We start from the raw sequence: 22603 nt of genomic DNA on the forward strand, positions 1-22603 counted from the left end.
ACGAGGGCTAATTCAGCCTCGAGATTTTTCGTCATCTCTTGGCGAATTTCCTCGCCCATCTTCTCGAACCTGTAGGATAGGTTATCCTTGTCGGCGTCAATCCCCGTCGGGGATTCTTGACCTTCGGGATCCGTGGCCGTATTGGCCTGGCTTCGGGTGCGAGGACCTCGCGGGATCCTCGACGCCCTTGCCGATCCGCTCCTACTCGCCCCGGGACCGACGTCCCCGGGTGCGCTTGTCAACATCGCTCGTACGAGCGAACCTACACAGAAAAAAGTTACAAACAAAAAACAAAAAAGGAGACTCCATTACCCAGACCACTTTTGTAGTGCAACTCCAGACCGAGGCTGTCGTCGACACAATTCTAGGTCGGGTTTGCTGTAGACAATTCTAGGTCGGGAGACCACTTTTGTAGTGCAATGCGACTGTTAGGCAGAGACCAAGGTCCGACGGTCCAACACAAACAACAACAACAAAAACAACAACTGCCAACGACACAGCGCTACGGAGTGTTCGAAGCTCCCTGTCCTCTTTAAGCGGGTTTGCGGCCCGCATTAGCTCGGATCCCTGATAGGGGGGGCAAAGAGAAAGGCCCAGCCCGGGATCGGTGAATGGTGGTAGAGACTTGTAAAGGCAACTGCTCGACGAGTTCGGAGGGGTGTCTAGGTAAACCTGGTCCGATGGGTCGTAAATCCAATGCTCGAAGAGCGCCTTGTACACCTTATACCCTTGATAAGGTCTTCGACGGGGACGTCGCAACGTAGCCCGTCGGGAAAGAAGAAAACGTAGAAGCGCTACACCGTCGTACTGCCCGATGGCAAAGTACCAACACCGGATCGGTCGCGACCAGATTCCGATGGAACCAACCCTGAGAAAAGCACCACTGGTGCACCAACACAGAAGCCCGATGGCTAATGACGTCACGTTGCGGATCGCAATCCTACAAGGTGGGACCAACTCAAGATTAAGGGAAATTAGGATAGGGAAATAAAGGAAAATTGCTAAGGAAAAAGGGGACCCCGGAGCGCAAAGGATACCGTAGGCTAGAGTAGAAGGGAGTGTCTTGTAAAAGACGGACTTCGACCAAGGCGATATCAAACTCTGGCAACTCGGGTTACCTTTACTGACTTGGTGGTCAGACGGCTAAGGTATATATCGCCCCGCCGGAGCCACTACAGTAGCTCGCGGCGCTAGATCCTAGATCTAATCTAGTGTCAGCAAAATTAATGCCAACTAATTAACTAAATAAAATAAAATAATTAAAAATTAAAACTGTGCAATTATTCACACGTGTGTCCCCCAACCCGGACTACTTTTCATATCCAAATATTTTCCTTTCTTTTCACCCCCCTTTTCAGGTGCGTATTCCACTACACTAGGAAGTCGTTTGAGCTTAGGGATATGAATATGAAGAATTTGGGTGAATGAATATTGAAAAAAGGCATTAATCCTGCTCGCTTTGTTGGTAACCGTGGCTGGGCAGGAATGTGTGCGTACCTTCTAGGTAAAAGTATCTCCCTGAAGGAGTGCCGTATAAGTTCTTGGTTAATCGCCAGCCTGGCCCCTTGTGTTTGAGGTGACCATTGAAACGTGGGTGCTGCTTCACGTACACAGGCTTTTTGTATTTGTAGTCTTCGTGAGTGTAAGCTGACTTGAGGTCAAAATGGTCACAGGCGAGGTTACTTGCGGCCTTTATTGCAAAAAAATGCCGCATGGTATCCTTGTCTGCCATATAAGAGGCTCGTTGGGCGGGGTCATAGTAGATATCCGGTTGCATCAGGTCCCCTCATACTCAACACCTGGCTTTGTGCTCGAGAATGTCCGCATTTGTTGCGCGTTTATAGCGGTAGGTCATCGTGAGGGGGATCATCCGGGTTTTGGGGGGATAGAGGACCTGGGTAGCCATTTGATGGCTTCTGCTTCGTCCAATTTTTCAAGCTCGAGATTGTGTGCGCGCTCCCACATCTGGGCGTCGGGGTATCTCATGGCTTGCTTGTGCGATCGTGGTGCCGGTGTGGTTTCTGTTACGTGGGTGGAATCCGGGTGTGGGATGTGAGTTTTGTCGGCTGTCGTTTGTGTGGCGACGGGGTCCAAGGTGCGGGAGTATGGTTTGAAATCGATCGCCCTGACTTCGCTTGTATTCTCCAGTTGCAAGGGTCCGCACCGTGATATGCGGTTCGTAGATGCTGAACATGTAACGGACAGGGTGTGCGCGGGCTTGGAGCTTTGTCTTACTGCGTATGATGGGAATGAACCCTCGTTGGCCGAATGTGTGCAATGCAGTAATTGCCAGTGCATGTCCATTCCAAGCGGCAAACGGTAGTTGCTTGGACGTGTGGTGCATGGTTATGTTGTACTTAAACAACACGTCGCGTACTGCATCTTACCAGTAAACGGGGGATAACCGACTGTGGTAAAGGGCAGCGCGCGCTGCTGTCATTCGAGTATTGTCGATGCTTTCAGCAAATCCCGTTTTCTTGCGGAGCGTAGGGAGTACTGGGTTTGAGCATAATGCCCTCTGCATGGTAATATTGACGTGCGGCTTTTGACATGTACTCGCCGGCATTGTCCGTCGTGAAAATATGCGGCGGCTGACCATGACGTCTCTTAGTGGTCCGTACTGTGAAGATTATGAATTGGAGTATGTTATTTCTATTGGGCGTGAGGTGTAGCATAGCATACTTGGACTTTGTGTCTATAAACGTAATGAAATATGCGTTGCCGTGGGTCGATTTGGGGGAGATGGGTCCGCAAACATCGGAGGACAGGAAACAGCGATGGATAGCGGTGCGTGGCTGGTTTTTGCGGCTGCCGTCGCATTTTGGCGTGGGAACAGCCGGAGCAGGTGAGCCGTGGGGGTACGCTTCACAATTGCTGGGAGTATCAGGAGCTCGTTTTTTGCAATCGTCTGTAGGGTTCGGGGACTGATGTGGTTGAATAAAAGATGCCACTTGTGAAACGCCTCGGCAAGTTCCGACGGAGACTTACCTGTTTCGTTGTCAGAGTCCTGCATGCGGCCAGCCGCGGAGATGTTTTGGGTCAATTTGTTAGGTAAGCCGCGCGGAATAGCGCCGATGTTTGTACGTTAACAGAGGATGTAGCCTCTGTTGGCTGCTGATAAGTAAGTAGTTTTGATCTCTGCTTTGAACGACGTTTGATTGGGATGCTTCTGGCGGCTAGTGACGAGGGGGTGGGCCTTGGAGGACGTATTGGCCGTTGTCCCATCTTGCTGACCTAATCAATCGCGGGTTGGCCGCCTTGGTGTTAACGATGCTGGATTTTGATGCGGAGAATACTACATGCCCATGCTGCTTGGTGATGGAGTGGACTGAGAGAAGGTTGGGATGTATGCCAGGGTGTAAGACTGTTGACAGGGTCAGCGAGTAGTGCTTATTTGTCTTGAACTGTAATATGCCAGCGTGAGTGGCGCCGTTTGATGAGGAGGTGGCCGTTTTTGTTGTTAGTGGTTTTGTCAATTGGCGCATAGCAAGGAACGAAAAATTGACGTGAGAAGGGTGGGCTCCTGAGTCAAGTATGAACGTACGGTTATGATCGTCCTCCTCGGATTCGGTTTCGTCCGAGACCTGGGCACCTGCTGTGCCTATGGCTGGAAACGTGGCGAGGTCGATAGGATTGTGGGTGTCCGTTTCTAAGCTGAGACCGGGATCCGTGTATGCGCGTTGCCCTTTGGCGGAACGACGAACGGTTCTCCGGTGATGAGAGGAATCAAGTCCTTGTGCAGGCGGCGTGCTTATGTTTGACACTAATTGATAGAGGTTCGCAAGATCTTGGAGCTGTTGGGCAAAGTTGTTATCATTGCGTTGGTATCCCTACCTGCCACGTCCCCTACCACGGGTATTACCGCGTCGATGACTGCCGTGATACCGACCCCGATTGTCACCATGGCGAGTGTGCGGCTGGGTGGGATAAAGTGGCGGCGATAGTGTGTCCATCCTTCCATTCTCCTCGACGTCATAGAGCCGTCTTTGGAAGTCCGAAATTCTGGGTGGGATTCCAGTGGCCTTGAACGCCTGAATGAGATCGAGGAATCAGGCGTTAGGGCGGAGTCCTTCCACCATGAAGCGAACGGTTGTTGCTTCTTCGGAAATATGCGGGTATGCTGCGTTCTGCATGCAGGCACGGAGGGCTCGGTGTTTTGTGTCGTAATCCTTGATTCATGCCATCGTGTAGCACGTCTTGTTTGGCTTCTTGTTCCAGTATAGCGTGGTTATCCGCTGTGTTGCCTTGCAAGAGGTCCTTGAGGAATTCGACAATGCATGAGGGGGCTTCGGTGTAGAGCACGCCTGGAATCTGGTTGTTGATGTTGGCAAGGATATTTTTGGCAATTACTCGGCGACAGCTGGCCATTTCCTTTCCGTAAAACGCTGTCAGATCGGGTGGGGGGCGAAGTTTTCGTCAATGAGGGCTCCGAGGTCATTCATGGTCAGTATGTCCATTAGGGTGGTGTAGTGCAATGTGCCTGGCAGGCCGCGAACACAGTCCGACGGTCAAACAAAAAGAAGAAAAACAGCAACAGAAACAACCACTGCCGATGGCACGCGCTATGGAGCGTTCGAGACTACCTTTCCCCTTGTGTGGGGTTGCGGCCCACGGTAGCTCAACTCCGACGGAGGGGGGGGTAAGGAAAGATGCCCGGCCCGGGAGGATAATGGTGGTAGAGGCTTGTCAAGACTTGAGTGCTCGGCGAGTGCGGGTTGGGCTTGTGTGCGAGAATTTAACTGCGGCTCGCTGGGTTGTAAGGCCAATGCTCGACGAGCGTCTTCAGCACCTTGCGTATAATTCAAGGTCTTCGACGGGGGCTTGTTCAGCACTACCCGACGGGATCGTAACCGTGTAGCAACGCTACTACCGACGTGTTGCCCGATGGCTAAAAACACCCTCACCAGCGCGATCGCAATCGCAGTAGGTGGTACCAACTCTGTCTTGTACAGCAAGACCTTCGACGGAGGCGTCGTTGCAACAGCCTTCCGACGGAACTTGAAACAGTAGCAGCGCTACACAACGTGTTGCCCGATGGCTAAAACACCTACACCGGATCGGTCGCAACCCCAATGGAACCAACACAATTAAGGGAAAAATAGATGTAGAGATAGAAAAGGATAGAGAATAGAGATAGAAATAGGAATGGTAAAGGATAAGGAAAAGGAATGGGACCCCCAATAGAGGATGTCGTTAGCAGCGTAGATGGGAAGCGCGTCGCGTGAACGGAAGCGGTCTTCGACGAAGGCGAGATCTAACTCCGGCAACTCGGGTTAGATTGGGAAATAAAGGAAAAAGGAAGGGGACCCCCGAGCGCTGAAGGATGCCGTAGGCTTAGGTATAAGGGAGCGTCTTGGTAGAAACGGTCTTCGACCAAGGCGACATTCAACTCCGGCAACTCGGGTTTCCTTTACTGACTTGGTGGTCAGAGGGCTAAGGTATATATTGCCCCGCCGGAGCCACTACAGTAGCTCTCGGCGCTAGATCCTAGATCTAATCTAATGTTAAATAACTAATATGCAACCAATTAAAATTAATAATTAAAATAATAAAGTGAAATAATTTTCACTTGTCACCCCCCCACTTTGTCATACCCCTCAATTTATTTTCTTTCCACCCCCTCACGGTGCAGCCGATTATTGCACTACGGGTGGCATGCCACAGGGGGAAATTGTCTTCCGTTAGTGCGGGGAGCTCTTCTGATATCTTCCATTTCGGGGTTTGAGTGAGCGTGTAGCTGTGAGGTCCTGGAGGATTGCCGCTGGCGTCAGGGGTGTCCATGGTTCGTTCCTCTCTTTCTGTAAGCCTAGCGTTGTCGTACAGCAGTGTCCAAATGGGGGATGTCTCACGGTAGTGACGGCATCGCGACCGGGGAGAGTTGGTATGTTGTAGATCGGCTTTGTTGTCGTTGTGGGCTGGTGACAACTAGAAGGGGCAATGTTCAGACTTGGCTAGCGGAGCAATGCTCGCACGGTGGGTGGGTAAAGTGTAGAGCAACGCTCGAATCCTTGTCGGCTACTTTCGTAGAGCGAAGCTCGGATACGTTGTAGAGGTCGCAGAATGCAGTAGTTGCTGTTAGGCTTGCGTAGGGTCCATAACCTGTGGTTGCGTACTCGACGACTGTCCCTACCTTTTTTTGGCCGTCGGAGTGGTTTATTCAGCTACTTAAAATGGGCGCTGAAATCTTCGTATGTGCGTGTACACGTTGCGTAACAACACCGTGCGTCCGTCGCGCGTGAGAACATGTGAAAGTGGCTTCTAGGCCCGATCTTCACCGAACAGCGTTCACAGACCTTAGCTACATACAGATCTTAACTACAATCAAGTGATGAAGATGGGAGCGCAGAGGACGCGAGAGAGAGAAGGACTGTACCGTCTGTCGTTGAGATCGCGGAATTGTTTGGAGAGCTGGAAGTTTTAGTGACTGAATGCCAGGTTTCAAACACTCTATCGTATCTGAGGTGGGCAAAGCGCGCGTTTCTCACTGCAAAACACGACAGAGACCCAACGCGGAGCAGGCAGACGTTAATTACCGAGTGCATGAAAATAGATGTGACGACGTCATCTACTAATGTGTAACCGCGCCCATGCCCGTGGGACTTGGTTATTGTTTCAGAAGCCAAATTGTCTTCCATGCAGGCTCAGCCAATTTGGCATAACGTAGCCGGGCCGCCGCCCGCTTTACTTGGTTTATTGGTTCAGCAGCCGAATATCCTTCCACGCATGTTCTCGTAATTCGGCACAGCATCCTCCCTTGGGAAGGTTCCGCACAGTACAGTAATCAGTCCTCCTTTCTTCTGCTAACAAGCATTTAAGTAGATCTGCTGTAGCATAAACACCCCTAAACGGATAGGGGTGTATGCTTAGTCCTGGAAGACCCGTACGTACGAGAAGACGGGGGAAGTCGGACCAGCTAACGAAACCGGAGCACGGGCCCGGGTAGCGTGGTAGAGCGGGATCGGGGGGAGGACGCGCACACGCGCGGGCCGATCTACGCCTCGACGCCCCGGAGCAGCGCTGGGTTACGTTCCAGCGCTGACGGGCGGAGGTGGATCTAGGCTCGCTCGCGTGCTCGCGCGTCCTCTACCCGCGCTCGGTCTCGCCTTAGGGTAGCTAACGGAAGCTTCCTTAGGATAAGCTGGAAGTCAGACCTAGGCGGTCGGTCGTGGACAAGTCCGTGCTTGTCCCCCTCGCCGCCGCCGGTCCGCTCCGTCATTTAATGTACAATTAGTCTATCGTAACTTAGTACAGTACGTACCGTACTATGGGGCACTACTGTAGTCGGCACTGTCAGCCGACGGGGCTGACTGTATACGTGTCGTACACGTATAGTACACGTGGGGGCGCGTGCCCCCGTACACGTGTGGTACCGGCTGTCTGTAAGGTTCGTGCCTTACAGAGCCGGATCCAATTTCTAATCTAATTCTTTTGTAGTTATACTACACCACCCCCCCCTCAAGCGTGGACGTCCGCGTCCACATGTGCTTGAGGGGAGCGGAAATGTCCGAGCTTGTAGTCGTCTCGAGCCCTCCGCGTACCTCTCGCGATCGCGTTCCATCGTCACGCCCCTCTTTTCCCGGACGGTGGCCTATGCGCGTGCTGGCCGGTCCCCTTCTCTTCTCCACATCCCGTGCTGACCCCTATTTCTGCTTGATCCCCTCTTCGCGTTTGTTTTCTCTGATTATCGTACGCGCAACCGGGCCCGTCGGCTCCCCCCTTCTCGTTGTCATGGCAGGTTCCCCGCCGACTGGGGCCCTAGCGGGAACAGACCCCTTGCACTGTGAGCCGTCTCGCTTCGCAATCGTTGCATCAGCTGTCGAAGGGCCGGTCCGTTCCCAAGGTTCCACGGCAAGGCAAGAGGCATCTCCGCTCCAAGACGCGTCGATTACGCCCGTGGTCTCCTCCCTTCCGCCGTTCCAGCAAGGGCGGCGGTCCCGTGAGACTACGTTGTCCACGGAGTTGGGTGCCGCCCCTGCAGTGGCTTCCGTCGCCGCTGCGCAGTCCAACGTTGGGGTGGAGCGGAATGGTGAGGCCCCGTCGTCGGGGCGGGGGAGCGCGGCGTACGAGCCCGCGGAGGGGTCGTATGGCGCTTATGGGAGCTGTCGGCGCCCCGGGACACCGCCCGAGGCGTCTCGGGATATCCGTTGTATAGCCCAGGAGGACGCCGCAACCACGACGCAGTGGTTGGGCGTACCCCTCGAGCGATCGACGCCACTTCCTCTTGGTCGTCTAAGGTACGCATGGCGTCGTTACGCTCGATCAGGGATCACCGTCGGCGAGATCCTCTCGCAGGGTCGGGTACGTCCCGACCTGTTACGTATCCGTCTCATATACGCAGAGGGCCTGATCGAAGAGGCCTCGCTTGCCTTGGGACGTTTGCTGGCCGAGGGGACCGGTGCCCCATACCAGCTACCAGATGAAATCCCCAGTGACAGAACAATCGTATACAGTATAGAAGAGGCGGAGTATGTTGATCGCATGGCGACGTATATGTTCCACCCCGGCCCCCGGGGTCCTCAACGGTTTGTACTTGCAGAGGTGGCGGGACTGTACGTGAGCCCCCGGCCATATGCGTACTCGAGAACGCGTGCAGCACTGCAGAAGTCTGCCTGTTCCTTAATGAGACTCCATTCGATTGCCCTAGCCCCGCATGATTGGTCTGCTTATCGCCAAGCGAGCGAGGCGGACGGCCGCGTTTTGCGGTCTGCATCGTTCGAACGTGGGTTGTCGACGGACGACTTCCCTGAATTACCCACGTCGATACGGGAGGCTTTTCCTTCCTTGGGAGTACACGTCTTACTCCCCTACGCCCTCAAGCATTTCGGCTATGCTTGCTCGGACCGACACCACCCCGCTCACGAGGTCCTCCTCGATAACGTGGAGCGAGAGTGGGCTTGGTCGGTCGGAAACGCTTTTATGAACGAGGTTTCCATCAACGGGAGGGTCTTCGTACAGCCCGGTTCGGTACTGTCTTTTCTTGGTAGGGTCGCTCCGGAGCTCCCTGACGTCGCGTTGCATCCACTTGAACACGGTACGCAGCACGTGTCGTGGTCCTACTCTTTTGTCCTTGACCTGATGCACCGCTCCTTGGACGTGCCGGAACGCAACCACCGTCCCTGGACGGACTATACGACCAACCTGCGCAGCACGTTTCTGGCATACGACCGTCGTGCGGACGCCTTCGTGGCACGCCCTAATCCACCCGCCAGCGGGACGTACCGCGGCGGCGCCGGAGTTGGATCGGCGGTGCGGGAAGCCCGCAGGAAACGTTACAGGCACTTAGACGGAGAGCCGACTACCCCCCTACATGTGGGGGCGAATCCCTTCCGCGCCCCTCCCGCGTTCGATGCGAGTCAGGGCGTCGCGGTGGGGTCTCCAACTCCGTCACTCCCTCCTCTAAACATCCCCGGCGGCGCCTCTATTCAGCACTTCACGTTAACGAGAGACGAAATCAGGGCCTTCCCTGATCTTGTGCTGGCCTTGGGGAACTCGGTCGACCGAACTTGGCGCGTGAGTAGCCTCCTCAGTACGCTGGCTGGTTGGTACCTGGCTCGTAGCGCAGAGGCGTGTCGCCTTGGGGATGAACGCGCTGCCCTTTCTTCTCAGCTACGTCAGCTACAGAGTGAACTGGGGGACTTACGGGAGTCCTCCCTTCGTCAGGAAGGCGCTTTGGAACGTGCGGTTACTGAGCGAGATCGCTACCGCCGTGAGCGTGACACTCTCCGATCTCTCTCCGCCACGCACCCTTCGTCCGGTTCCGTGCCGCGTCCGAGGATTCCGGACCCTTATGAGGGGAGGGCGTACGTTCCCCCTCCAGTCGGCGAGATGGTTGCGCCCGTAGTTCCTCCGCACCCTTGGCCTCGTCACGTCGAGGTGGTGATGCCCCCTCGCGATGAGGTGGCGACGGAGACGCCCCGTCATCCTAGCTACTGTCCTCCGAGCACTTACGTTCTGGGGTCGGCGGCTCCTCCTGGCGGTACGAACCGCTAATACAGCGCTGTCCCCCTTCGTGCGGCGCCTCTTTCCCCCTTGATCACTCCGATCTTCGTAAAGCCACTTAGGGCCCCTTTTTGCTTCCTTGCTCATCCGGTCGTTACGACAGCATACGGGGCGCGTATACGATAAGAGAAAGTATCATCTCCACGGGGGCCCTTCCCCGTGCATGCGGAATCGGCGTAGGCAGGGAGACGCGTGGCATGCATCCTCCGTTCATGAGGAGCGCTGAGCTCGTCACGACCGACCGGTACTGCACTCCTCCTTCCGCGGATGCCCTACAGGGCCCACGAGCCGGACGGACCGTTCGCCATGCGAAGTAGCATCCACGTTCGCAGTAGGGAGCAGGTTGCTCCGTGTGGCTCGTCCTTGCTGGCCTTGGAGCTTTCCCTTTCGCGATTCGAGTCCGTGATCTCGTCGCCGGTCGTCTGGTGGTGCCCCCCTCAATTCCTTCCTTCGTGCTCGACTCCTTCTCTGAGCGTCCTCCCTACGGCGCGGGACGCCAGTTCCCCGGGGCACGGGCTAAGTCACGCGACAGAGCTGATGCTCCAAACGGACAGCGGGTCGTACCGCCTTCTGCCGTGCTACCGCGCGCACGGATGCTGCCTCGTCCGTGTGGGGCAGGGACGTCGAGGAGCAGTGCCCTTGGACTCACCCTCCTCCTTGCCGGAACTGTGGTTGCCTGGCTTGGTCGTCGGCGGGGGTTAGGGTCCGCCTTCTAGGGGCGTAGGGAGAGCCGTCCCTCCCTCCGTATTTGGGCTTCCGAAAGGGGGCCGTACCCCTTCCTCCCCTCACGCCCGGTCCCCTTGTCGACTTCCTGTCCGTGCCGCCTTACCACTTTGGTGCCAGCTTGACGGCGCCGTGCCGTTCGGGTCGCCTGCGCAGTACGCGGTTGCGGGAGGAAAGGCTACTACAAGGGAGCCGAGTGGCGTGCGCGCTTCTCGAGGGGACGTCCTCCTCGATGGTAACAGCTGTTGTCGGGTCCGTCTTCCCTCCGGGAGTGAGGGAGGGGTCCGTGTACGGTGCTTGCTCCCATACCACCGTCCGAGGAGCCGAGTACAACAGCCATGGCGGGTCGGCCCGCCATGTATTGCGTGGCCCTCATGCGGCGCGTGCGCACCTTTGCGCACGTGAGTGGCGTCTGTCGCGCGCGCTCCCTCTTTTTTCGTTATTTTCTTCGCAGTTGGTGGCGGATTGACACCGGCGCCGGTGCTTGCTGTCAGGCGTATGAGCGGCGTGCAGTACCTGTGCGCGCGCGTGCGCGCACAGCAACAGCTCTGAGCCCTTGATCCAATCACCCCAAAAAACCACCTCAAAATTTGGCCAATTTTCCCGCCAAAATAATTTCAGCAAAAATTAAATCACACTCCGTGATTGGTGCGCTGTCATACGCCTCTGATTATTTTGAGTGTACAGTAGCGGACCGGCGACAGCGGGGGCGGCGCTTCGCAATGCCGCCTCCGTACAGTATGTAACGATCGGGTTGCGGTCTTGGCCGTTCGTGTGAACCCTCCACCTCTCGCGTATCGGCGCGCATATCTCGCGTACCCGCGCGCATCTTCGAGCCCATTGAGCGCGTCCTCTCGGTGAGGGCTTCGTCTGCGTTCTTGCCACTAACAGAGACTGCTCTTTCGTCCCTTCGGTTATTACGTGAACCATTCCTTCCTAGACCGTCGTCGCCTGCCATGTTTTCGTCAGACAGTACGTACTGTCTAGTCCCAATGCGCGCAGAGTTCAGCGAAGCGCCTTGCTCTCCGTGGCGTCCTTCGTACTGCATCCTTCTTCGACGGTTGTGGATGGGTGTTCGTAACCCTGACCTTGCTTGTCAATACGTATTGACATGCCTCGCGATTGTCGGCGATCGTCCGTGGGCCTATCCTTCCTGACGTTCCTTGTCTTCCAATTGCGACAGACTTATATAACCGTAACGAAACGGTTGCGTTTAGCCGTACCGGAACGGTTGAGGGCCCCTTCCTCAAGACTGAACGTCCGCGTTCAGGTCCGAAGTGAGGTCCCTACCGGTGCGCACTCGAAGTCGTTTCGCGTAGCGAGACACGAGCTCTTCTGGGACGTGAGTCCGCGCGGTCCAGGTGGGCGTGTCGTAATCCGCCCACTTGATGAGGAACTCCGGAGTTCCATCCTCCATGACCCGGTGCTTGAGCAGCCGTTCTACTGCGAACTGCGTCCCCTCCCTGACCTTGACGGCAAGGTCACTGGGTGTAGTCGTGCTCGCCCGAGGCTCGTTCGCCGGTGGGGGTGAGTACACGCAGCGGTCTGCGGAGACGCGCTCGGTCACACCATCGCGGTCGATCGTGATGGTGCGTTTGTCATTCGCGAGCACTCGGTACGGTCCGACTGCCGGTGATGCGAGTTTGTTCGACGTCTTCCCCCCATCGGAGGGGTTCAGGTACACGTAATTCCCGGGCTTAAGACGTGCGTTAATTCTTCGAACGCGCTTGTCGAAGTCGCGTTTGTATCGTGCTTGGGTCCGACGCAAGCTTCCGTAGGCTTTTTGTATCGTATCGTCCAGCGTTTTTAGGAACTCAGCTCGCTGATTCCCCCTGTCGGCAGGGGGAACGCCATCATCGACTCTTCGAAGGGAGAACTCTGGCGGTGGCCTGCTGAGCACGAGCTCAAACGGCGTGGTGCGTGTGGTGCGATGTACGTGGGAGTTGTACGCATACGTAAGCGGCCCCACGTAAACATCCCAGTCGTCTTGGTGCTCGCCTACGTAGTTGCGCAGCATTGAGGCGATCGTCCGGTTGTATCGCTCGACTTGTCCGTTCGTCTGCGGATGGTATGCCGACGTATATAGGTTCGTAATCCCGAGAACCCGGCACGTGCTGTGGAAGAACTTGGCGTTGAACTGCGGTCCGTTATCCGACAGTAACGTGCGCGGGACGCCGTACTTAAATACCCAGGCGTCGCAGAACGCGACTGCGACGGCGTATGCGGTAATCGTACGTAGCGCGACGACCTGCGTAAGCTTAGTGAAGCGGTCGGTAATTACGAGCAGGAACCTTTTTCCTGACTTCGTCTTGGGGAGCGGACCCAGAATGTCGATAGCCAGGCTCTCGAGCGGCCGAGTTGCCGGGAACAACCTCAAACGGTTGAGGTGTTTCCGCAACTTAACCCGGTTCATCGCGCACGTCCGACACCCCCGCACCGTAGCGGCGACATCTGCGGCGAGATGGGGCCAGTAGTACTCGCGACGTAGCGCGTAGTACATACGGTTCTGGCCCGGGTGTCCCGCGATGGCCGGGTTGTGGCACAGGCGAAGGAGCCTGGCGCGGAGCGTCCGAGGTACCACCACCTGTACGATATCAGGGTCGAAGGGGTGTCTCCGCTTGAGCACCCCCTGGTGGTCCTCGAAGAACGCGGAGTCCCGGGACTCTGACTGTCGTGCCAAAACGGTTTGGCAGAAGTCATCCACGCGTTGCTCCTCGGCGATCTCCTCAAACGTAAGAGGGGCCGGTAGGTCGTCCTGCGGAGGAGCGACCGTGGAGGCGGGCGCCCCGACTTCGGGTTCTTCGGCGCGTTCGAGATCAACGGCGTCGAACTCGTCGTTCTCCTCCCCGAACGGACTGGGTCCTTGAAGAACGGGGGCTTCGTCGTCGCCCCTTGGTTCGTCGCGCGTTCGGACGCGCGGCCTTCTTCGTGGCCCAGCTTGGCTTCGCGTCGTCGCGAAGACGTGTTCGACCTCGTGGTCGCAATTTCCGGTACAGACGTGGTCCGCAAGCTCGTTCGATACGTCTCGAACGGTCGTACCCGCGTCGAAGGTGGGGATGTCGTCATCCACTTCGATGGCCGGGCGGGGGTCGCCGGCGACTCTTGGCGACACGAGGCGTGACAAGGCGTCCGGTACTTGGTGCACGCGCCCGGGGCGGTACTGGATGGTGAAATCGTATTCAGCCAGACGTAGCCGCCACCGGGTGAGCCTTCCGGAACTCTCCGTGAGGGACATGAGCCACCTCAGCGCGTCGTGATCCGTCCGGACGGTGAACTTTGTGCCTTCAACGTACGGCCGTAGTGTGCGGACGGCCCACACTACGGCGAAGCACTCGCGTTCCGTGGCGCTGTAGTTGCGCTCGCTGTCGTTCAGCGAGTAGGACCAATAGCCTACGGGGCGCCAATCGTTTGGCTGGTCGTGCTCTTGGAGCAACGTGCAGCCCAACTGGTAGGCGCTCGCATCCGTGTCGATCATGTACGGACGGCCGTACCGCGGAAGGGCGAGGATCGGCGGAGCGATCATGGACTTCTTGAGGTTCTCGAACGCCTCCCGTTGCGCCTCCGTAGGGTTGTAGAAGTCAGGATCCGAATCCTTACGCGTCATGTCGGTCAGAGGACGGGCTATCTTCGCGAACCCCTTAACGAATCGGCGGTATACGTTGCACGCCCCGAGGAACGAGCGCACTTGCGTCAGCGTCCTCGGGAATGTGAAGGTCTTGAAGGCGTCGGCCGCCGTATCGGCCACACTTAACTTACCTGGGGAAATGACGTGCCCCAGGTAGTGTACCTTCGGTTGAAAGAAGCTACACTTCTTGAGCTTGAGGGAGATTCCGGCACTCCGCAGCAAGCTCAAGACAATGTCGAGATGCTTCGCGTGTTCTCCGTGCGTACGTGAGAACACGATGACATCATCCAGGTACACGAGGCATATTTGCCAACGTACGCCAGATAGGATGATGTCGAGTGCGCGTTGGAAGGTGGCCGGTGCCCCTTTTAGTCCGAACGGCATGCGCAAGTGGCGAAACGTGCCTATGTGCGTCGTAAAGGTGGTCTTATCCCGGTCTTCCGGAGCGACCGGGATCTGCCAATAACCGGAATTGCAGTCCAACGTGGTGAAGACGGCTGCGTCTCCCAGCGAGTCGATGCAGTCGTCCATCCGAGGCAGCGGATACGAATCCGCTGCAGTCTTCGCGTTGAGACGCCGGTAGTCCACGCAGAACCGAAGAGATCCGTCTTTCTTCGGTACGAGCACCACCGGGGACGCCCACTCGGTGCTCGCGGGTTCGATAACCCCTGCGTTCAACATCTTGTTGACCTCCTTCGCGACCATTTCGCGCATCGCGGGCCCCTTACGGTAGGGCATCGAACGTATCGGCTTCGTACCCGGTTCGAGAGGAATGCGGTGTTCCGTCGCTCGTATAGTTCCGAGCGCACCGCTCCACAGGCTCGAGTGCTTACGGAGCATCTCGAGTACGTGGCCACGGAGCTTGTCATCGTCGATGTATGACAAGTCGATTTCTTTTTCCCAATCCATCGGTGGATTTTCGGGATCCTTTTTCTGCGGGGGTACAGTACCCTCCGCCGTCGGTTGGTCTTGAGGTGGCCGTTCGTCCGTGACCACCCCCTTCTTCACGACGGTCGTCCGTTCGTCGGAGCTCGGTCGTCCAGCTCCGGCCTTCCCGACTTGATCGGTCAAGTCGGTCAGGTGTAGCGCGTGCGCGATCCCCTCGGCAACCCTCCGTTCGGGCGTGAGGATCGCGAGGGGGTTGCGCTTCGCGTATCCCACGACGGTGTGCTTCGGAAGCCGCCTTTCCCGTAGCGAAAAGTTCGCGACGATGACGTCGAAGGTCTGATTCGGCAGAACCTCGGCGACGCCATTCGTCAACCTCACTCCATGTCGGTGTTGGAGTGAGGGCTTTGGTTCCAGGAACACGAGGCCCCTCCCCGCGGTGGTGACGCGCACTCGGGCTTGCGACATCGCGGGGATGGTAACCCAGCGGGCGAGTCGGATCGCCTGCGGGGCCTCATCCCGTACATCCGGCCGGCTCGTTTGGCGTCCGTGTCGCCTTGTAGGGGGAGTCGGCTTCCCCTTTCCGTCGACGATGGCTACGGAGCCACCGTGTCGAAGTTCGAGCTTCTGTCCGTCGATGTCGATGCTACGTACGTGGGCATCGATGAACGCCGTGCCGAGAAGGACGGGAACGGCAAGCTGTTCCGCCACCACGAACGGTATACGGAACGTCGTGTTCCGCAAACGGACTGCAAGGCGGACGACCGCCGTAAGTCGAAGCGGGTTACTGTTCGCGCCAGCCAGTCGGGGTAATGGCGCGTCCCGTATTACGAAGCGGGTCCAGTCGGGAGGGAGGTCGGCCTTCCTCACTAAGTTGTAGCCCGAGCACGTATCGACGGCGATCGTGTGGGGCTTGAACGCGTTACCTTCGGTGGCCACGGAGCCAAGGACGTTATATATCTTGGACGTCATGAGGCATACAATGCCGTCGACCATCTTGGGCGCAACCCGCTCGGCGAGATCGTTCCGCCGAGGTCGTCGCCTTCGGTTCTGGCCCCTCCTGCGTTTCCTTCTACCTGAGTCGTGGGGCTTCCGCGTCTCCGTGATGCCCCCTCTGGTGCTTGAGTCCGTACGTGGCGGACATTTCGTCGGCTCCCTTGGCCTCACAGGAGTCTGGAGGTCGACCTGTTCTTTTCGGTCGTCGGTACTCCCGTCCTTTTCGTTACCCATCACCGGTACTACGGGCGTCCCGGTGCTGTCCTCTCCGAACGTCGGGCTTACGGAGGCCTCGACGTTCGCTCCCCCCTGTATCGGCATTGCAGGGGCTACCGTGCTCGCTTCCGGTGGCGAGGGGTGTATTATCGGACAATACCCCCCGTGACCTAGGCGAGCACGTGGGGACCGGTCGAGTTCGTGGGGACAAGACGGCTCACGCGACCGCGTGGACGTAACCGTCTTTACCCTTTTTTCGAACTACCGGTGCTATCGGAGCTACCTTCCTGGCTATCGGCGGCCAGGTCTTCTCCCGCTCCTCGGTCCCGTGGGTCGGGACGTCTCACCCACGGCGGCACCACGTTATCGGCGAAGTATTCGGGTACTTCTAGACCTTGACCTGCGACGTCCGGACGTCGCAGGATATGGGGGACAGGGAGAACCGGTTCTCCTTCGTGATCCTCCTCGGGTAGGGGATGCGGACCCTCTACCCAATCTTGCAAGTACATGATCGCCTTCTGTACCTGTTGAGGTAACCGAGAACGGTCCCGGTCACCTCCCCTTCCTTGACGGGGATACCTCGTGTCCGCCTGGCGGTAATCGGGTCGATCACGACGATCGAGTTCGTTACGGCGATACCCACCTCCACGTGGGGCGAAGCGTGCGCCCCCACCCGAACGATTCGGGAAACCTTGACGCGGGGGACGGCCCTCGCCGACCGACTGCCGGAGGAGGTTACGCGCACCGGGGCGCGTCTCCATCTGGTATCGGTAGTTCCTGTACGCTGTGAACATACGTTGTTCCGGCGACAGGAACGGGCAGGCGTACATGGCGTGCCCGTACGTACGGCACAGCCAGCACACGTACGCGCTGCCATCCGTTGAGGCGAAGGTCGCCGCGTGGCGCGCCTCCTCATCGGTGAGGAGGGGTACGCGAGGGGCTTCGGCTCCTGCATCTCGATTCGAGATGTCGAGCTCTGCGACCCGGGGGTCCGTACCCCTTGCCACTCTTGGAGTGTGCGCGAAGGCGGTTGCGTAACTGGATGTCGTTCCGGTCGACATCGGCGTGGGAGGTCGTCCTCCCACGGGCCCCGTTCCTTGCGTAATGAGGACAGGGTCAGCCTGCCACTCATCCTCCCCGACATGGAGGGTAGAAGCGGGCGAACTTGTTGCGGCGGACTTCGTAGTCCTGCCAGCCTTCCCTGCCGGTTTCGGGTCCGGCAGAGGTAACCCGCGCCGGGCGCGGTACGTAGTCCCTTCCGCCGTGGCGATGCGGCGGATAGTCGGTAGATCGGTCTTCTGGCTGCTTGGCAGCCGCTGAACGGTCTCGGAAACTGCGGCACGGGTCGCAGGTGCGAGTCCCCGCACGAAGTAGTGCGCGAGGGACTGTTCGGAGAACACTGCCGTGCATCGGAACGCGGCAGTTTCTAACCGGTCCGCAAAGGTGCTCTCCGTTTCGTGGGGTTTCTGTCGCGCCGTAGCGACAGCGTCGTACGCTTCACCTAACACGTCGTCCGTGAGGTAGCGTTTCAAGAGTTGATTTACGAGCCCCGGCCAGCTCACGTCGTCGTGGAGCTGGCCGGCGCGGAGGCCACGCATCGTATAACTCGTATACAGGCGCTCCGCATCGCGCTCTAAGAAGTGCGCGAGAACTCGTACCGCAACACCTTCCGTCAGGTGTTGCGAGTTGAAGGTTATCCGGATATCCTTCAAGAACGGCAGCAGCCGGATCGGGTCCGTACCGTCGAAGCTACGCATCGTGGGACGGATCCCACGACAGCGTTGGACGTACTTCGCGATCCGTCCCGCGTCACCCGAGGTGACGAGCCTCGAGGTGTTATCCAAGCGGTACATACGATAGTCAGCGACGGCGCTGAACTCTTGGATCATCGTATGTACCGGCTCGAGTCCGGGTTCAGCGGGACCCAGCGTGCCGAACGGGGTAACGGGTAGCGTACGGACGTCTACCGGTCCGGGTCGCGCGGTGTGGTCCACCGGCGGGTAGCCGCCCCAGCGGGGATCGACGGAGAACATGGGTTCTCCGGATCCGCGAGCGGCTACTCCACGGTCCGGGTCGTTACGATACGGCACCCGTCCCGTCTGCCACATGTTTCCGGGGACATGTGGCAGAGCTTGGGACTCGGACGCGACGTTGGCGTCCATCGGAGGTCGTCTTTCTCCTGCGTCTCGACTGGGATCGGCCACAGTTGGGCGCCATCCTTGCGGGGCGGCAGCGTCCGGAGGTACGGTACCACCGGGCCCTCTCGTGGGGGCACCGGGCAGCCTTGCGGCCATGGTACGTTCCAGGTCACGGGCACGCTGCCGCGTGGACTCCAGCTCAGCGGTGAGGTGCGCGAAGGCACCAAGTTGCTCCGCCGAGGGGGGTTGACGAGCGTCAGGACGTCTCGATGAGGTCGGCCTCGCGGGACGACCTTCCCCATACGTAACGGGGTTCTCGGGACGCGAGTCTTCGACGAGCACCAGTCGCGATTGCAACTGGTCGACCAGTGCTCGGAGATTCTCCAGCGACTGGGTGACACGGTCGAACCTCCCCTCGCGGATGGATCGGAGCTCGTCCATGCAGCGCGAATAGACAGCGTCCGTAACGTCGATGCGGAGGGAAGTACGGACTTCCTCGATGTAGTCTGCGATGCGGTCGAACATCGCAGCCGCTTGTCCTTCGGGGGACTCAGGCGACGGTTGGCGGTCTCGGAGACCAGCGTCGGCGTCGCCGAACGGCGGTGATGGGGCGTGCATAGCGGCCGCCTTCGGATCCGCCGGTTCGGAGCAGATCGAGGGGGCGTATTCTTGACTCATCTCGACGCGTACGGACGCGGAGGAAAAAGAAAGTCTTCTCGGAAAGATCTCGGGGTCTTCTAGGTCGGGAGACCACTGTAGCATAAACACCCCTAAACGGATAGGGGTGTATGCTTAGTCCTGGAAGACCCGTACGTACGAGAGGACGGGGGAAGTCGGACCAGCTAACGAAACCGGAGCACGGGCCCGGGTAGCGTGGTAGAGCGGGATCGGGGGGAGGACGCGCACACGCGCGGGCCGATCTACGCCTCGACGCCCCGGAGCAGCGCTGGGTTACGTTCCAGCGCTGACGGGCGGAGGTGGATCTAGGCTCGCTCGCGTGCTCGCGCGTCCTCCACCCGCGCTCGGTCTCGCCTTAAGGTAGCTAACGGAAGCTTCCTTAAGATAAGCTGGAAGTCAGACCTAGGCGGTAGGTCGTGGACAAGTCCGTGCTTGTCCCCCTCGCCGCCGCCGGTCCGCTCCGTCATTTAATGTACAATTAGTCTATCGTAACTTAGTACAGTACGTACTGTACTATGGGGCACTACTGTAGTCGGCACTGTCAGCCGACGGGGCTGACTGTATACGTGTCGTACACGTATAGTACACGTGGGGGCGCGTGCCCCCGTACACGTGTGGTACCGGCTGTCTGTAAGGTTCGTGCCTTACAGAGCCGGATCCAATTTCTAATCTAATTCTTTTGTAGTTATACTACAGCCGGAACCGCTACGGAACAAGCCCATTGTTAGTAACTTGCGTCATTCTGCGCCGTCTTGCTTCGCCGAACAGATGGAGAGACCTAGAAAGACTTTTTGCTCTGCACACACCGCATCTGTCAGAAATATTTTGGGAGGGGCTTTCTCAATTCGTGTCGGTGCGTGTTGATCTAGTCATGAGCATTCTACACAAGCCCTTTTGGAAAACTCGTTTCGAGGAGTATGCAGAAGCGGTGGGTATTAAAGTCAGGGGCTTGAGAATGTTGTTGCATTCATCGATGGAACGAACTTGGCTGTAGCTCGACCAAGTGGCCTGGATATCGATCAGCGTGTTGCTTATAGCGGGCATAAACGGAAACACGCTATCAAATTTCAGGCCTTAACTACACCGTGCGGTCTCGCCATGCATCTGTCTGGTCCTTTAGAGGGCTGGCGTCACGATTGGACTATGTATATGCGAAGCGGGCTTGACTCAACACTACAAGAGGCCTTTTTCCATCTTAACCGGCAATTTTTGGCCTATGGGGACTCTGGTTATAGCTCAAGAGTATTTTTGTTCTTGCCCTTTTTGGGATCTAATCTCACACCAGGACAAAGAGCCTTTAACACGGCTATGACGAGGTCTCGCGTGACGATTGAGTGGTATTTTTAGGGAAATTAAGAGGTACTGGACGTTTGTGGACTTCAAGCGTATGATGAAATTGAAGGAAAGCTCGGTGGGAATGTTGTATATCGCAGCTGTTCTTCTCACCAACTCCTGTAACTGCATTCACCCAAATGCTATTTGGCAATATTTCCACTGCGCGCCTCCTGCCCTTGAGGAGTACATGATGCACGGGGATGATGCCTGACCCACAGAGCGCAGCGCCAGAGGGCTTCCCCCCCTTTGGGGGACACCGCCGCTATGGAATGGGGGACCAATACGTGTCCGTGACGTCGGCGTTCTGGCGTTTGCGCATCGACTGCATGTAAGAAAACCGGATCGACGTTGGCGTCGCCATGCCGTACGCTTTTCGCTTCGCCACGGCCGAAAAATGGTCATCGTGGAGCCTCGATTGATTTGGAAGATTGTCGCTCGCGGGAGAGAGGCTCGCTTACTACCTCCATGGAGTCAGATGCGCGAAGGGGATGTGAGAGGCGTGCTGTATGACGTGGAGGGGAGGCGGCAGTCAGATGCGCGAAGGGGGTGTGAGAGGCGTGCTGTATGACGTGGAGGGGAGGCGGCTGTCGTTCCTGAACAGTGGAGCGTGTAGGGGCGATGTGGACGTGCACGGCTGGGGTGAAGGCAGGGTGTTCTTGGGGCCGTTCGTGTACTGGCCGTACCACGAGGGTGAGTCCGTTACACTGGTAAAGGTTGGGGCTGCGGTGAGCGTGGCGGCTGTGCTCGTGGACGCAACGGCGTGAGGAGGGCTATGAGGTTGGCATGCAATGGGCTCGTGATCAACCAGACGTGGGAGCAGCGGTTGTGGTACGTAATGCGGATCGACGAGGTCAAGCGCGGGAGTAGGTGGCATGTAGGGCGTTTCGATACTGGAGAAACGTTTACTCGCTGAATACTCTTGTTACTCGTTCGTTTTCTTTGTTTGTTGCTGCGAGTGGAGCGTCGTTACCAAAGAAAATACGGATTGCATTTGCTTCCCTGTTTGCTCCATCATGCCGCTCATTGAGTCACGATAAGCTGCGAGCTCGGTTGCGCGCTGCGCGCGCTCTTCAGCCCTTTCCTTGCGGTCCTTCTCGCTCTGGTCCAATTTATGTGTAGCTTTCTCGCGCGCAAAGTCTAACTTCTTTTGCTCCATGTCGAAACTGGCCGCTTCTGATTCGCGAAGTGTGAGCCCTATGGATTGCATGCCATCACCCACAGCCAAGCGTCGTTTTTTCGAAAGGCTCTCCTCGTCCGAACTGATCTTCTGTTCACGTCTTTGTTTACCACGCAGTGCATTGAGCACTACATCTTGTCCTGCAGCGATCTTTTGGCGCTCCTGATCAGCACGTTCCTTCATATCTCCATCCTTTCGGGCCCTAAGGTCCCTCTTTGCTTCTATTATGTCCCCCAATAGCTCATCGAGCTCCCTTATCTCACCTCCAACACCAAAAAGAACACTGTCTTGCCCATTGCGCTTGGCGTACTCGTCGAGCAGCTTCTTGAATCTGTCTTGAATGTGTTTTCCCGTGACTTTGTGCGCGAAATTTGGGTTTGCGTTGGCATCCAGAGCCGCGGTCTCGAAGCGGGAGAGCGTCTCTTCATGCGGGGCTACATATGCCTGGGAGGCAAAGACTTCTTGCGCGATAATTAGATCTTCTGTGCCCGCAAATATGGACTTGCGACCCGGCTTGGACTCTCGACGACGATTGTCTGTAGGGGTGGAAACTGGCGTCTCTCCTGGTGACTTTTCGGGGGTACCTGGAGCGTCCTCAGGGGAAAAAACGGTAGCCATGGCGCGAGAGGAGCTGAGGCTGATGTGTTTTTTGGCGTGTGCTGGTTTTGATGTGCTTGCAATTGGTTTCCCGCCAGCTGTGTTTGTGAAACGACCTCACAAACGCACCATATTTCACCATTGTTCGCCAGGCTTCATTTGTGAATTTCACAATTGGCTTTCACACGTGGACATGTATTTGGGAGCTTACGCTTCCCCACAATTCTGTGAAAA

Source organism: Chondrus crispus, genomic scaffold, assembly GCF_000350225.1.
Source record: "Chondrus crispus Stackhouse genomic scaffold, scaffold_263, whole genome shotgun sequence".
Classification (NCBI taxonomy): Eukaryota; Rhodophyta; class Florideophyceae; order Gigartinales; family Gigartinaceae; genus Chondrus; species Chondrus crispus.